The sequence below is a fragment of the Lissotriton vulgaris genome, chromosome 6 (assembly GCF_964263255.1).
Source record: "Lissotriton vulgaris chromosome 6, aLisVul1.2, whole genome shotgun sequence".
NCBI lineage: Eukaryota > Metazoa > Chordata > Amphibia > Caudata > Salamandridae > Lissotriton > Lissotriton vulgaris.
The window spans coordinates 625,806,434-625,820,056 of NC_141694.1; the positions used below are offsets into that span (position 1 = coordinate 625,806,434).

At 41.5% G+C, this 13,623-nt stretch overlaps 1 protein-coding gene across 1 annotated transcript in view; it reads right to left on the reverse strand.

The window, feature by feature from the left end:
• The window catches only part of MANEA (mannosidase endo-alpha), a 310,526-nt gene extending 299,099 nt beyond the window's left edge, over positions 1 to 11,427 (reverse strand). Inside the window, exon 1 of the mRNA XM_086926639.1 lies at positions 11,282 to 11,427. The gene's annotated coding sequence lies outside the window, so the exon portion shown is untranslated. The remainder of the gene's footprint in view (positions 1 to 11,281) is intronic.
• Between the last annotated feature and the right edge of the window lie 2,196 nt (positions 11,428 to 13,623).

Below are 13,623 nucleotides of genomic sequence, written 5' to 3' on the forward strand. Positions count from 1 at the left end.
AAGCTAGATTTACTGGTGATGCACTGTGGAGCAATCACTTTGCAACAATATGGTTGACCACCAACATAGGAAAATACTTACCTTCAGGATACTATCATAATCAAAGGTGTACCTGGCCTGGCCCCAGAGACTCTAAGGTGCTTGATCACATAATAACCTGCGTCACTGAAAAACATGGAAATTCAAGTAATACTATTTTGGACAAAGAGAATGAAAGTTAGTTGAATAAAAGGGAAGCAATTAGACGCATAGAAAAGCAGCATTGAAAACGTATCACATTTTGCGCCCTAGGTATAAGTGTGGATGCCTATGAAAAGCTCCGTAGGTTTAGCCCAGTTCTGTAGGAGATGGAGGCTGGACTGTCAGGAAGGTGTGGTAAGATGGTCTGCAATAATTTTCACAGGCCGAGCCCAAATCACACTAACAGAAGTAGACAAAATCCAATCTTTTAATCGTATCATACAAATGGAGAATCATGTCCGCTTATATTCCTGGATCTATCGACAACCTTTGACAGTGAGAACCACAACATTTTACTAATCACTTTAAAGACTCAAATGAGCTTGTGCAGAGCAGTCCTCAAATGGTTCTCCTCTTATGTCAGCAATCCCCACCAACAGATTAAACGATAGCCCTTCCTATCAAATCCAACCCATATCAACCAAGGAGTTCCTCAAGGTTTCATTCTAGCACCGATCCTCTTTAACCTGGACATGGAACCCGAACCACAGGCAAAAATTCAGTACCATTTACCTTTACGCAGATGGACCCAATTCTACCTAAAAATCACCTCCCTGGAGAAAATAATTCATCTTAGCCAAACACTGGCAAAATTCACGCCTGGTTCGCATCTAAATACTTAAAACTAATTCCACTGAAAACTGACTTATTTCGCATTCCCTCCACAATGCACCCCCAATACATACCTATCTCCACCAACTGAATGCCCGAGACTGCATACCAAAAACTATTGCCTATACAAAATCTATCTGAATCTCCCTTGCCAAACACCTAAACATGATCATCCACATCAACTCCACCACCAAAGGTGCACTATACCAGCTCAGGATTCTTAAGTAAATCAAGACACTCATTCCATTTTCCAATTTCCGCAATTTGGTACCAGCTCTTTCAATATCCAGACTAGATTACAGCAATGCAGTTATTACCACCACGTCCAAATCTCAACTGGCACCCCTTAGGTCTCTTTGCAAAATGCCTGCAAGGCTATTAACCGGGATAAATCGATATGATCACATAACGCCCAGTCTGAGTGCTTTAAAGTGGCTACCTATCAAAGCGTGGCGAACTTTAAACATAGCTTGTATCACACACAAAGCACTACACCAAGGAACAACAAAATACCTGGCACAGAAACTATCCCTAGCAATTGGAAGCTGCACACTGAGAAGCTCAAACTCTCTACTCGAAGAACCCCCCCAGATTCTGATGCAGTGTAAAACTGTTCATTCTTTACATGAAAGTTAAATACATTATGAGAATGACAACCGACATCTAAAATGAACGTGCACCTTGCACTAGGTTCTAAAATGTCAATGATTATCAGAACTGAAGTAAAAGGCTGAAAAAGCATGCTTAAAAATTGTAGAATTTAGTCGAAATCATATATTGTGTCTAATTGATCTAATATAATAGTTCATATAATAATAAACCATTCCTAGTTATGAAACAATTATTAAGAAAGGAGGATATTGAATGTATAATTAAAATGTGTATTAAATAATCTTTGATAATAATTGATATGTGATAGTATATTTGCAATAAGTATTCAGCCTATTTTCCACTAAACCAGGTTAGATGATACATCAATATAATGGCTATAACTTTTCTAGTGCATTAAAACGGTCTTAGTAATCATAATGAGTTATGCCTATCATTGTACATTGCCATGCATTGATTCTGGATATTACTACGCTTAATAACGCACAGTTGAAGTTGCACTTGCTCATATAACAGTGCATTCGTTCTTTACTCGTGCCATACTATTTTAAATGCATTTTACTTTACATCAATTCTAGGCCTGTTTTTTCACATGACATCTATACAACAGAATTTCTTTGCAGACTTGTTCATGTAACTTTCTTGTAATTTCCCATGAGAAACCATAGGAAATTGAAACAACTTGTATTCGACTTATTGATACTTACTTGAGGACTAACTTGATGCTACTACTGGTACAGAATGTTTCAGAAATGAATGGTATTTTGTAAAGCTAGCCAGTGTGACCAGGACGAAAAAACTCTATTGTCGTGATCTATATGGGAGAATATTGAAACGTTTATTTACTAAGACTTTGGCAGCTAAAATTTACAGCATGGGACATTGTAGATGATGGCATGACGATGGTGTGACAAAGAGGGTGTTACAGCCGGACTGTTAAACTATATTATTCAAAAGACCCGAGAAAACTTCCTGGCATTCTTGAGAGCATCTTCCTGCCTCGCGCTTTATGCCATGCGCTTGGTGCCATTGCCTTTTTCCTGATTTACTGGCTGACACTCTAACTCTCCGATTTCGCTTAACCCTTGGACGATTTTGAGCTGGTCGGCTTGCTGGCAAACTCACTTGCGACTGCTGGGAACTTGTGGACTTTTTCTGCCCCTGAAAAGGCAGGAATCCTCTGCCTTGCGGACTTCCTCAATCTTCTGGCCAAACCATATCCTAAATGCCCCTTTTCCAGATTAATTTTGAACTTGTCGATTTAGTATAAGCTCTTGCTTGATTTATCTAGACTAGAGAATTTGAAAATGTTACCTTTAGTTCCTGTATTAAAGTGTAGAGTTATATTAAACCTGTAACGACTTATTGAAATCATCAACTAAATTCCTAATGATTGTTTGATGCGTTGATGACAATTACTACGTTTTATAAACATTAACTGACACCTGGAAAGGTCTTCAGTTTCTTAACTGTTCTTTACGCAGAGATTGTGTTTAAAAATACATTTCTAATGTATAGCAGAGATAGTTATAAATCGTTTACAGAACATCAGGTTCTATTATTACTCTGTTTAGCTGCAGCCGAACTTCTAATATGTGTGATTCTGGCTTGTTTAAATTTCTTTAGGAAATTTGGACTAGCTGTCACCATTCTGTATATTTACAGTATGGTCTTGAGAGTAATTTATTTGAGTCTGATTACCGATTTGTGGGTTGGTTACTAATTCCTGGTCCTTGTTCAGTAACCAACATTGACACCTTAAAATCCTTCCCCTCTCAATGCGACTCATGGTTAGGTTCGATTCTATGCCCTATATTCAAGAAAGGAGACCCCACGCTTCCGGCTAATTACCGACTTATCGCACTACTAGATCTTGAGGCAAAGGCATATGCCCGGTGTCTTCTTAGGGTGCCCCGAAAAATGGGTTGCAGACAAAAACATAATACCATACTACCAAACTGGGTTTCGGGCATCGGCCTCCACAATAGACAATATCACCACTCTAGCCATCCTGTGAGAAGTTGGCCTGATATATGACTTCTCCAATTCTGGTGGCACCTTGTATCAGTCCAAACAATCCCTTATGGTGGTGGTTGTAAGTCAACCTTAAAAAGACAAGCTATCCTAGGGGTAGCATGGACTAAGCAGCCTTCAGGTTAAACTCAAGAGGGCATGTGAAGCCAGCTGTTTTACCAAATGCAATCCTGTAATATCGAATGAAAGGACACCACACAAGTTATATATTATAAAAATATATGTATTTATTCTCAGAATAATCCTCTATACTCTTTATGAGTCTAGAAGCACAAGCGTTTAAACAAAAGCACAGTATAACATATGAAAGTTGCACAATTATGGATGAGGCCCAGGGGCCACTCAAACCATATACTAAAATAGTGGTATAAGTATCACTAATCGAACAGTGGTAAGGCCCGGGGCCTTGGGACACTGGGGCTATTCAGGACTAGCAGTGGTGAAGTCGGAAAAAGCCCGCGGGACTCGGGTGCAGCGCTAAAAGCACACGCATGCACCAATGCAAAGTCAATGGTGCGTAAAAGTTACAAAGTTAAATGACACCTTATAGGACATGTTTTGATAAAGCCAAACCAAAGTTACCACATAACCGAGAGGATTATAATGCACTTAAGAGTATATGGTATGGCAATATCCCGTAACAGCTAAGGGAGTTGGTCCCGACAGCTGCAGACAGGCTCAACTCATGCTAGAGCACCATCTCACATAAAACCAAGCACTTTGCCTCCAGGATTGTTAAGGTCTGCCATAGGAGTGACTTATAGGTATATATATGTCCAGATATAGGTTTAGATATAAGTATACTATATCTAAGCAAGGGGTGATTACACCACCTTGCCCCAGCTGAGTGATCAGCCAGTTGTGTCAATTTAAGTACCAGCCAGGGGTGGCAAAAGATATGCTGCAGCCCCTGGTAGGCCTTGGATGCACCTATGCCCTGGGCACCTATAGTGCACTGTATAGGGGCTGATAAGGTGTCCAGTACCAAATTGGTTATGCACCAAGGTGCATGGAGTCCATAAAACCGGCCCAAAGACAGTCTCTTCAAGAATTACTGTGGAAGATGGGCTAAAGCAAGGCTGCGTTCTTGCCCCTATCTTGTTCAATCTTTATACAGCCGATCTCGGAAAAATCCTAGAGAATAGCAATCTTCTCCCGCCAAAACTGGGTCCTGCCAAAAAGTCTTTGCATATATTACAATATGCGGATGACATTGTAATAATGGACCAAGCAAAATCGGGTCTCCAGCGAGCTTCAAGTAATTATATATATATATATATATATATATATATATATATATCTCATCGCTAATGCCATAAAAATTCATCAGGCAAAGACCAAGGTACTGATATTTGGCAGATGTAAAAATAAGAAAAGTTTAAGGTGGAACATTGGGCCTGCCAGGATCAACACAACCGTAAAATATAATTATCTGGAAGTCTGGTTCAACGAGACGTCTAGACCTGCAGCTCACCTAGCTGCCTTGCAAAAGAGAGCAGGAGCAATCACATACTCCCTGACCCGGTTGAACCTGTCCCTGAACAGTCCTTCTGCAGAAGCCATTCTGAAGGTGATCAAAGCCAATCTTCTTCCTGCCTTAACCTACGGCCATCAGGCCTTTCCCGGCGCATGCTCTGCTAGTCTTGATCTCGCCCAAATCTCCACCTATAAAAAAATCTTCCGCCTTCCAAGTTTCATTCAGCGGGCTAGAATACGTTTGGAGCTGGGCCTACAAAGACAATCAATTTATTGCGAGGCCGATACCCTGAAATATTTTATAAGGACACTAAAAGCTGGTGACAATACTTTAAAATCCCAGCTAAAAGAAACTTTTTCCAGTCCTGGCAACCCTTGGTACACTCAGATTGCAAAGGCCATAAGAGTGCTAGAGATGGACAACACATCTCTTTTTTCAGACACTATTCCATACTCAGCCTGGAAAAATACCATCAACAGGCAGGTCAAATGAATTTCCCATCGTATGGATCTGCACTCCGTAAAAACATACCATCTTGCTCCCCTTGAACTCTTCGTATCTTCCCGGGAAACAACAAGCTAATTTCCAGGAAAACTTAAACGCAGTGGCACGGAAGAATATAATGTTCATGCGACTTCTTGGCCTGCGTTCGACGGCTTTTAACAGATGGGCTCCAACAAGTGAGGGGGGCCTGCAGACTGTGCAATTATCACTCTGAATCATGGCTGCATCTCCTGTGTTGTTGCCCGGCCCTAGCTGCCCCAAGAAAGTCTCTCTTAAAACCCTTGTATTTAAGATGGGGCATTAGGACATGCAGGGGGTGTTACATTCTTATATGTTATGTTCCTTTAAGCTATTGGGATGTCAACATGTCCATGATCTATGCTAGAATGCTCTGTGGTCACTTTTGAAGGTTGCTACGTGCTGTGAACATCTAAGGGGTCTTTTTCTTCAATTAAACCTCTTCTTCTTAACTACTTTTGCCTGTGTTTCCTACTTTTAAAAGTGGCGACGAGGGAGGAAACAGCTCATTATCCTGTGACCCCGCGATGTTCTTACAAGATTTGTATTTTCGTCTTTTAAAAAAAAGTAAACGAAACCTTCAACTGCAACTGACTAATGAACAGATTCATTTTTTTCACGTTAACAAGGACTGCTTCAGCTACGTCTCATTCGGATTCACGAATTCATATTTCGTGTGAGTAACCCGTTTTCGTTATACCCTTGGTTGTATAAACATTGCAGAGCGCATTGAACGCTATTAAAGACAAACGTGACACGCTTTTAAACACAAGCGTTGAGCAAGCGTTAACGTTGAGCAAGCGTTGTGATAAAGCGGCAGAAAAAGCACTTAACAAAGTGTTTCAGACGACGCCTACTTGCATTTTTATTGATGTTGGGATACCGTTGGTGCTCCTGAGTGAACTTACTGTCCAGAGACTCACCTTGGACTTACAGTCCAGAGACACACCTTTGCCTTTTGACCACCATTGAGGACTTATAGAAGTTATAGTGCGATTATCTTCACCATGCAATACTTTCTCATGGAGTAATTGTGAATTGTCTGAATATAAAACTGTGTGGCCTGAACTATCTTATGATATGGATGCGGGTATTGTTAGGAGAGCAGACAAACTTGTTGTACCATCTAGTTTACGTGACAGGTTATTTGACCTTGTCCACCTGGGACACTCAGGTATGTCCGGCATGAAAAGAAGATGTAGGTGTGATTTCTGGTGGCCAGGTATGGATAAGGATGTGGAAAGGCGTGTTAGGAATTGTACGGCATGCACCTGCAGTGATAAATCTCACATTTCCCAAGAATCCAACATCAGTCCTGTCGTGTTTCCAGACAGACCGTGGCAAAGATTAGCTATGGACATTTGTGGTCTGTTCAGCATTGGTAATATTGCTGGAAAATTTGCCATTGTTTTAATGGATTATTACAGCAAATGGCCTGAAGTAGCATTTGTGAGGGAGATTAAGGCGTCTAACAGTCAATTTTTGTGATGAGTTGTTCCATAGAGAGGGTTTTCCTGAAACCATCACTACTGACAATGGTCCACAATTTATTGCTAGTGTGTTTCAAAACTATTTACGCTTATGTGGTGTGAAACACATTACTACTGCTGTTTACTGTCCTAGAGAAAACGGTATGGTTGAGAGGTTCAACCTTGTATTAAAAGAATGCATACAGTTGGCTATGATTGATGGTGCTGATTGTAAGGTTGCTGTCAAAGACATGATTTGGAGTTATCGTAATACCCCACATTCTGCAACCTTGGTATCAACCTTTCACCTTCTCAAGGGACGTTCTGCTAACAATAAAGTAACTCCCGCATGGATGCTCAAAACTGTTTCTGGTCAGGTTCAAAAAGAAAGTTTGAGTGATAGAATGAATGTTTATCAACAGAAGTATGTGATGAGACAACAGTAAACTCAAGAAATCAGTGAAACCTTTCCTGGTTGGTGATATGGTCAGGACTTCTCGTTTTGGTTTGTCAAAAGATGGTTCTTCCAAGTGGTCCCATCCGAAGAAGGTGTTGGAAGTGATGGGTAATTGTGTGCTTTTGGATGACGGTCGGAAATGGAATTTTTGTAACATTGTTTTGTGCAATGAACTAGAACGGAATTTGTGGTTGAACAAGAACAACAATTTTTCTGTTTCCGTACCAAAATCTAATGCTACTATGCCACCTAATCCTTCCATTATTCCTGCAGTTTCTCCGTGTAATGTCCAACAAATGTCTTCCAATTTGGTTAAGGTGGATGTTCCGAGTTCAAGAAGGTTATCTGGAAGAATTATTGTAAAACCCAGCAAGTTCAATGATTATATGTTATATTCTTAATGGTTTTTTTTTATTTTTGGAAGGGGAGATGTGTTACATTCTTATATGTTATGTTCCTTTAAGCTATTGGAATGTCAACATGTCCATGATCTATGCTAGAATGCTCTGTGGTCACTTTTGAAGGTTGCTACGTGCTGTGAACATCTAAGGGGTCTTTTCCTTCAATTAAACCTCTTCTTCTGAACTTCTTTTGCCTGTATTTCCTACTTTTAAAAGGGGGGCTTCGGCCCTTTGTTTTGCGTCTACTGACACTCAAATGCTTGCAAGGTTTGGAAAATTTGTGAGACTCTTGGACGATCTTCTGTTACCTTCTTCGGCCCCCGCTCTCCTACCCCTTCCCCCTCAAAAACGTATTACAGATTTTTTCTCCCCCGTGGTTTAGCACCTTTTATTTTAATCAACTTTTATTTTGGTCTAGGGTAGCAAAATGTTTATATCGGCAACTATAAGACTGTTTTTCTTATATGCATAACGGACACTAAGCCTTGAGAGTTGTTTCTCAGCTTTGTCTTTTAACCTCTTCCCTGCTGATGACGGAACCGGTCCGTCATCAGCTGCGGTGGCACTGTGCTGATGACGGAGCGGTTCCGTCATGGCCCGCCCGCCGCTCATGCGCGGCGCGAATTGCGCGCCTGTGCTGAGCGTTCTATTGAGCGGGCGGGGCCATGACGGAACCGCTCCGTCATAAGCACAGCGCAACCGACACTGGTGACGGAGCGGTTCCGTCACCAGCATGCGCCCGCCGCTCTTCCGCCCCGCCCCCTTAGCACTGCGGCGGAATAGCCGCCGCAGTGAAGGGGTTAAAATGACAAATGTGTTAATGTTGATTTTTATAAATGTACTAATGCTGTCTTTTATAGCAATGGTTTTAAGTAACTGTGCTAAATTAATAAAAAAACTTCAAACTTCAATGCGATGATCAAGGTTCGTCGGAGGACCAAGTGAAGAGATTCTAGTACATGTATATAGAAAGTTGTCATTATTGGGCCTAGTGTAAAAATAGAGAAAACGCAGGGTCGATTAAAAAAAGAAAGCACCTACTCTTGATTCTTCACTGGCAGAACACCCAGGATATACAACTCCTTACGAACAGAGATTCACACAAACCCCTCCTTTCTGATCAGCAAGAAAGATCTACTTAATGCAATGGCCGACCAGATTAAGCGACGGTCGTCTGTACTAAGCTGAAGCAATCACACTACTGGGAACCAATCACTGTAAACTGCTTGGATGCATAGGATAGAAATGTAGTATTACCTGTATAACTCAGCCCACACTACTACCAGTCTATATGGTAAAGCAAATACAAATGTATACTGCCTCGACACATCTTACACAACCACACAATACAGTTTTTCCTGGGAATTTCGATTCTGCGGCCTAACTGTATATATTGTAACCAACAAAATCAAACTGTAACCTGCACCATAAACTACCTGCATAAGCGGTAATCATCATGCTTAAACTGCAAGTTGCCTGTAAATATTCTGTTACTCTATATTTGGTATGCTATCTAATTATGTACAGTGCTTTGATACTCAAGGGTCTTGTTTGTTCTTCAAAAAACTATCAATAAATATAGATAAAAATAAATACAAAGATTACAATTCACAAGGATCCCTTGCAATATCAACAACAATGGGCATAAACGTGTGCAGAGGGCAAGGAGTAAAGGTTAGATTTATTTGGGCACAGCCTTTCACATAGGAGGCTTCCAGCAAATGTGGGTAGCTTCAGGGTAATCCCTTCAGAGGCAAATACACTGATTACTTTTAAAAAAACATAGGGGGCTAAATAAAAAGTGGATTTGAGGCAAATGTGGTCAACGAATGGGGCAATGGTTTAGATAATATCAGACAGCACTATTTTTAAATATGCAAAGATGTCTACTAATAAAGGTTAGCAAGAAGTAAATGCGTGGCATAGATAAGGGAACTCCACTAGTGGGAAGGGAACTAGTGTGATACGCTCGACTGAGCGGTTCAACCAAAGACAATCTACTCTGTCAACTAACTCTGGGCAACTAACCAACCCACTCCAGAATCAAAAGTGGAAAGCGTGTTGTTAAACAAAAGCAGAATATACTCACAAGGCAATAGTATATGGGGAAACAAGACAAGAAGCAACTTTCCTATGAACTCTCGACGAAGCAAACAGTATTCCGCCTGCCTTGATGAATCCCTTATAACTCATTCTCTCCGAGCCGGCGTACTTATTAAAGTAAACTAAACATCAAGCAATCCTAAAGAACTGTGTGCTGGCTGCCGATGCATGTATGCAAAGTCACAGTTAATAAGTATGTATAGTTGTGAAGGGGTGGGGCTTACTACTGGAGCAGGACCACTGTAAATTTGCAATTTTTCGGTGTTTCCTGCATAATCATTGATTTGCCACACTTGCCACATAATCGATCATCGTTTTCATAACTTGCTGAATTTGACAGAAAAAAAGCTTTTTCGAGCTCAAACAGATCAAAAGTTATTAAAAACGGCACCGCATGTGTTGCTGCGCAGTGGCAGGCCTTCCTTCTATCGCCCCGCTGCAGGTCACCTCAGACCTGCTAGTTGCCGATTACTATATTTAGGTATTCAACTGATAATAATAAGATGAAATAGTTGTAGTTGCCCTTACAGCGTTAATATATGCAGCAGTGGCAAAACAGTGAGATAGTGCTGCTTGAAAGTGTGCCTTATTAAGCTGCATACTTTGCTTTTAGTTGCTACATAAATCAGTGCTTTAAATGGGACTTTTCTATTTTGAGAGAAAGTGAGTACAGGCACTTATCAAGAGAGACGTAATACTTTTAATTGTAGAGCACCGGCACTTCTCAGAAACAAGCAGAGTACCTGCACTTCTATTTTTTATTTCAAGCACTGTGCATAATTTAATCAACGTTGATGAAATGTTGGCCCTCCCCTGTCGCATAATTGCAGTGGCCCTATACTGGAGTCACAAGTGTCACCCTTTTTGAAAAGAGAGCAACAGTTTTGCGTCTTGGGCCTGAGTAAAACAAATAAAGCCCTATACCAAGGAATAAAAGGGGCAAGTGATAATTTATTAAGAGGGCTGATAAAGGTATAGCTTCGTGTGAGACAATGAGCAAAACAGAATACACCTGTCACCTTCTTAATCGTCCACCTTAATCCGGTCTACCTGAAGTATCTTTCGAAGCCCAACAAAAGAACATCTGATCTCTGGTTTAGCGCAGAGGCGGCCACTCTGCTATGATGCTATATTGTTCTACAACGCAGAGCAGGGTCTACAGTTCACGGGAAAAGGAGCATTATCTTCTAGGCGCTGCATCGTTACATTTCACAGACATAAATAACCTCGGTTACCCGTACGGAATAAAGCATGTGTGAATCTACCAGGAACTGACATTTGACATTTTAGACCTCGGCGAACAAATATGCCACCGACTCCCCAGAAATTCGCGCCCAAGCTGCAGTGCCCTACTCACCCGCAGTGCTCTGTGGTGGTTGCTGCCCAGGGCTAGAATCGTGCCGCGAGCGGTGTGCAGGCAGAGCAGGTGACAGGCACACATGCAGCGCCCATCGCAGTATTGTTAGGTTTGACAATATTGTACAACCTCGACTTCCCGTAAAGAAAGACCAGTACAAGCCGAACCCACAAAATGAGAGGACCGGCTTCAAAGACAACAACATACCACCGCGTTCTGATAGAGAACTAGACTGTAAATTCAGTTAACGATAAAGGGAAGAACCTTCTACGGCCATATTGTGCTTGAGAAACGACAGAACAATATTATAATATAATAGAACAGTTTGTAGAAGTTGGACAAAAAATTGGTTTCAGCCGCAGAGCTGGATAAATTCCTTAGTCGTAGTGACTCATTTTCATTAAAGGAACTACCCTGAGCAACAGCTGAAAATTTCGTGACCGCTGTACACTTGATTCGGATGGTAACACTTTATTGTCGGGATTAGCAAGTATGCCAAATCTTTTCAACAGGATGACAGGTGGCGCTGTTTGGTAATCTAATGTGTAACTGAAACAAATGATGGAAGGAATGCTGAATGATTCAAACATTCTCCCCCAGTCTAGAGAACTGGGTTAAATGAATCGTTCTTTTGCAGGAGCGGCTGGTGACATTTGAAAGTGGTGTGGCGTAAACTAATTTGCATATTGCACCGCAGCGAGCAAGCGTGCCCGAACCACCTTGCATCCATCCATACATCATTCATGCATCCACCCATCCATCCTGCATCCATCATTCATTCATGCACCCATCCATCCATCCATCCATCCATCCTGCACCCATCATGCATTCATCCATCCATCCACCCATCCATCCACCCATCCATCATCCATCATCCATCCTGCATCCTTTCATCCATCCATCCTGCATCCATCATTCATTCATGCATCCACCCATCCATCCTGCATCCATCATTCATTCATCATTCATTCATCATGCATTCATGCATCCATCCAGCCATCCATCCTGCATCCATCATTCATTCATGCATCCACCCATCATTCAGCCTGCATCCATTCATGCATCCCCCCACCCATCATCCATCCTGCATCCATCCATCATTCATGTACTTTTTATGACTATATAACTTGCACACAGCTTGTCAGTGTTCAATACCAGTCTCGAACCTTGTACTCCAGCACCAATGATACATGATTAATATTAATTGATTTTAAAACATGTATTTATTCGACACCAATTTCACACCTTAGTCGGAACCTCATTTTTATTTGTTTTTTTAAATAACTATTTATTTAACACAAAAGTATGTCATGTATACATTTTTATGGCTGGATAAGAGGCTCGAACCTGGCTTCCCAGCTCCAAAGTCGACCGCGCTAACCCTCAGACTGCATCCTCTCCCCTTTTGTGCGGTCTTGCAGTTTTGATAGTACATATTCACACCAAAGTCATGTATACATTTTTACAACTTCACACCAAAATCGGAACACACATATTGAGCCCAAAGTCATGTATACATTTCTACAACTGAACTACACACCAAAATGGGAATCCCCGCTTTCTCCCATGCGAGCTTATTTTGTAATGCGTTGATAGTCACTAAAGAGGGCAGCGTCTGATGCTGCTTGGGAGGCAGAAGCTCTGACCCCCCCCTCCCCCCAGACAGGGGGTTATGTACCCGGGCTATGTATTGACCAGCCAATCCTGGCGCTGTATGCAGCGCCGTAGCTGCCAAGGTTTCACATTGCTTATGCGTGACATTTTCATAATTTCAGTGTAATTAGGAGTGACATTCAACGACTTTGAGTGACACTTTCTTGCGGGCAAAATTAAACATGATGACAGGCTTTAAGCATCAGGTTATGCTTTGTTTGACCATGGTACCAGAGGTCAGACTGTCAAGCCCTATCTCCCTGTGCTCCAATTGCTCTCTTTTCCTCACAGCCAGTCAGAGGTAGCAGATATGAGCACAGGGGCATGCACAGAACTGATTATAGGCAGGTATACCACCCCAAAGCAAGCTTTTCTGGTCTCTGGTCCTGCAGTGTTAGATCACCAAAACTTTTAAATCTAAACACGCTTGTGTATGTATTAAGCAGGTAAAAGGTTAGAACGGCGGACAAAGGCTTAACGGAGTGATTGTGAGGATTGCATGACACTGTTGTATGCATTATTCATTGTAAATGCTGCAAACATATCACAGGTGTTTCAACATCCACTCTAGAGCATGACATTGCATATAGCGAGTCATTACTTGAATAAACTATGTTGCATTACATAACTGTTTTATTCTATTAGCTGTGAAAGTGCCTTAACTCAAGAATTGAAATGTTACACATAGG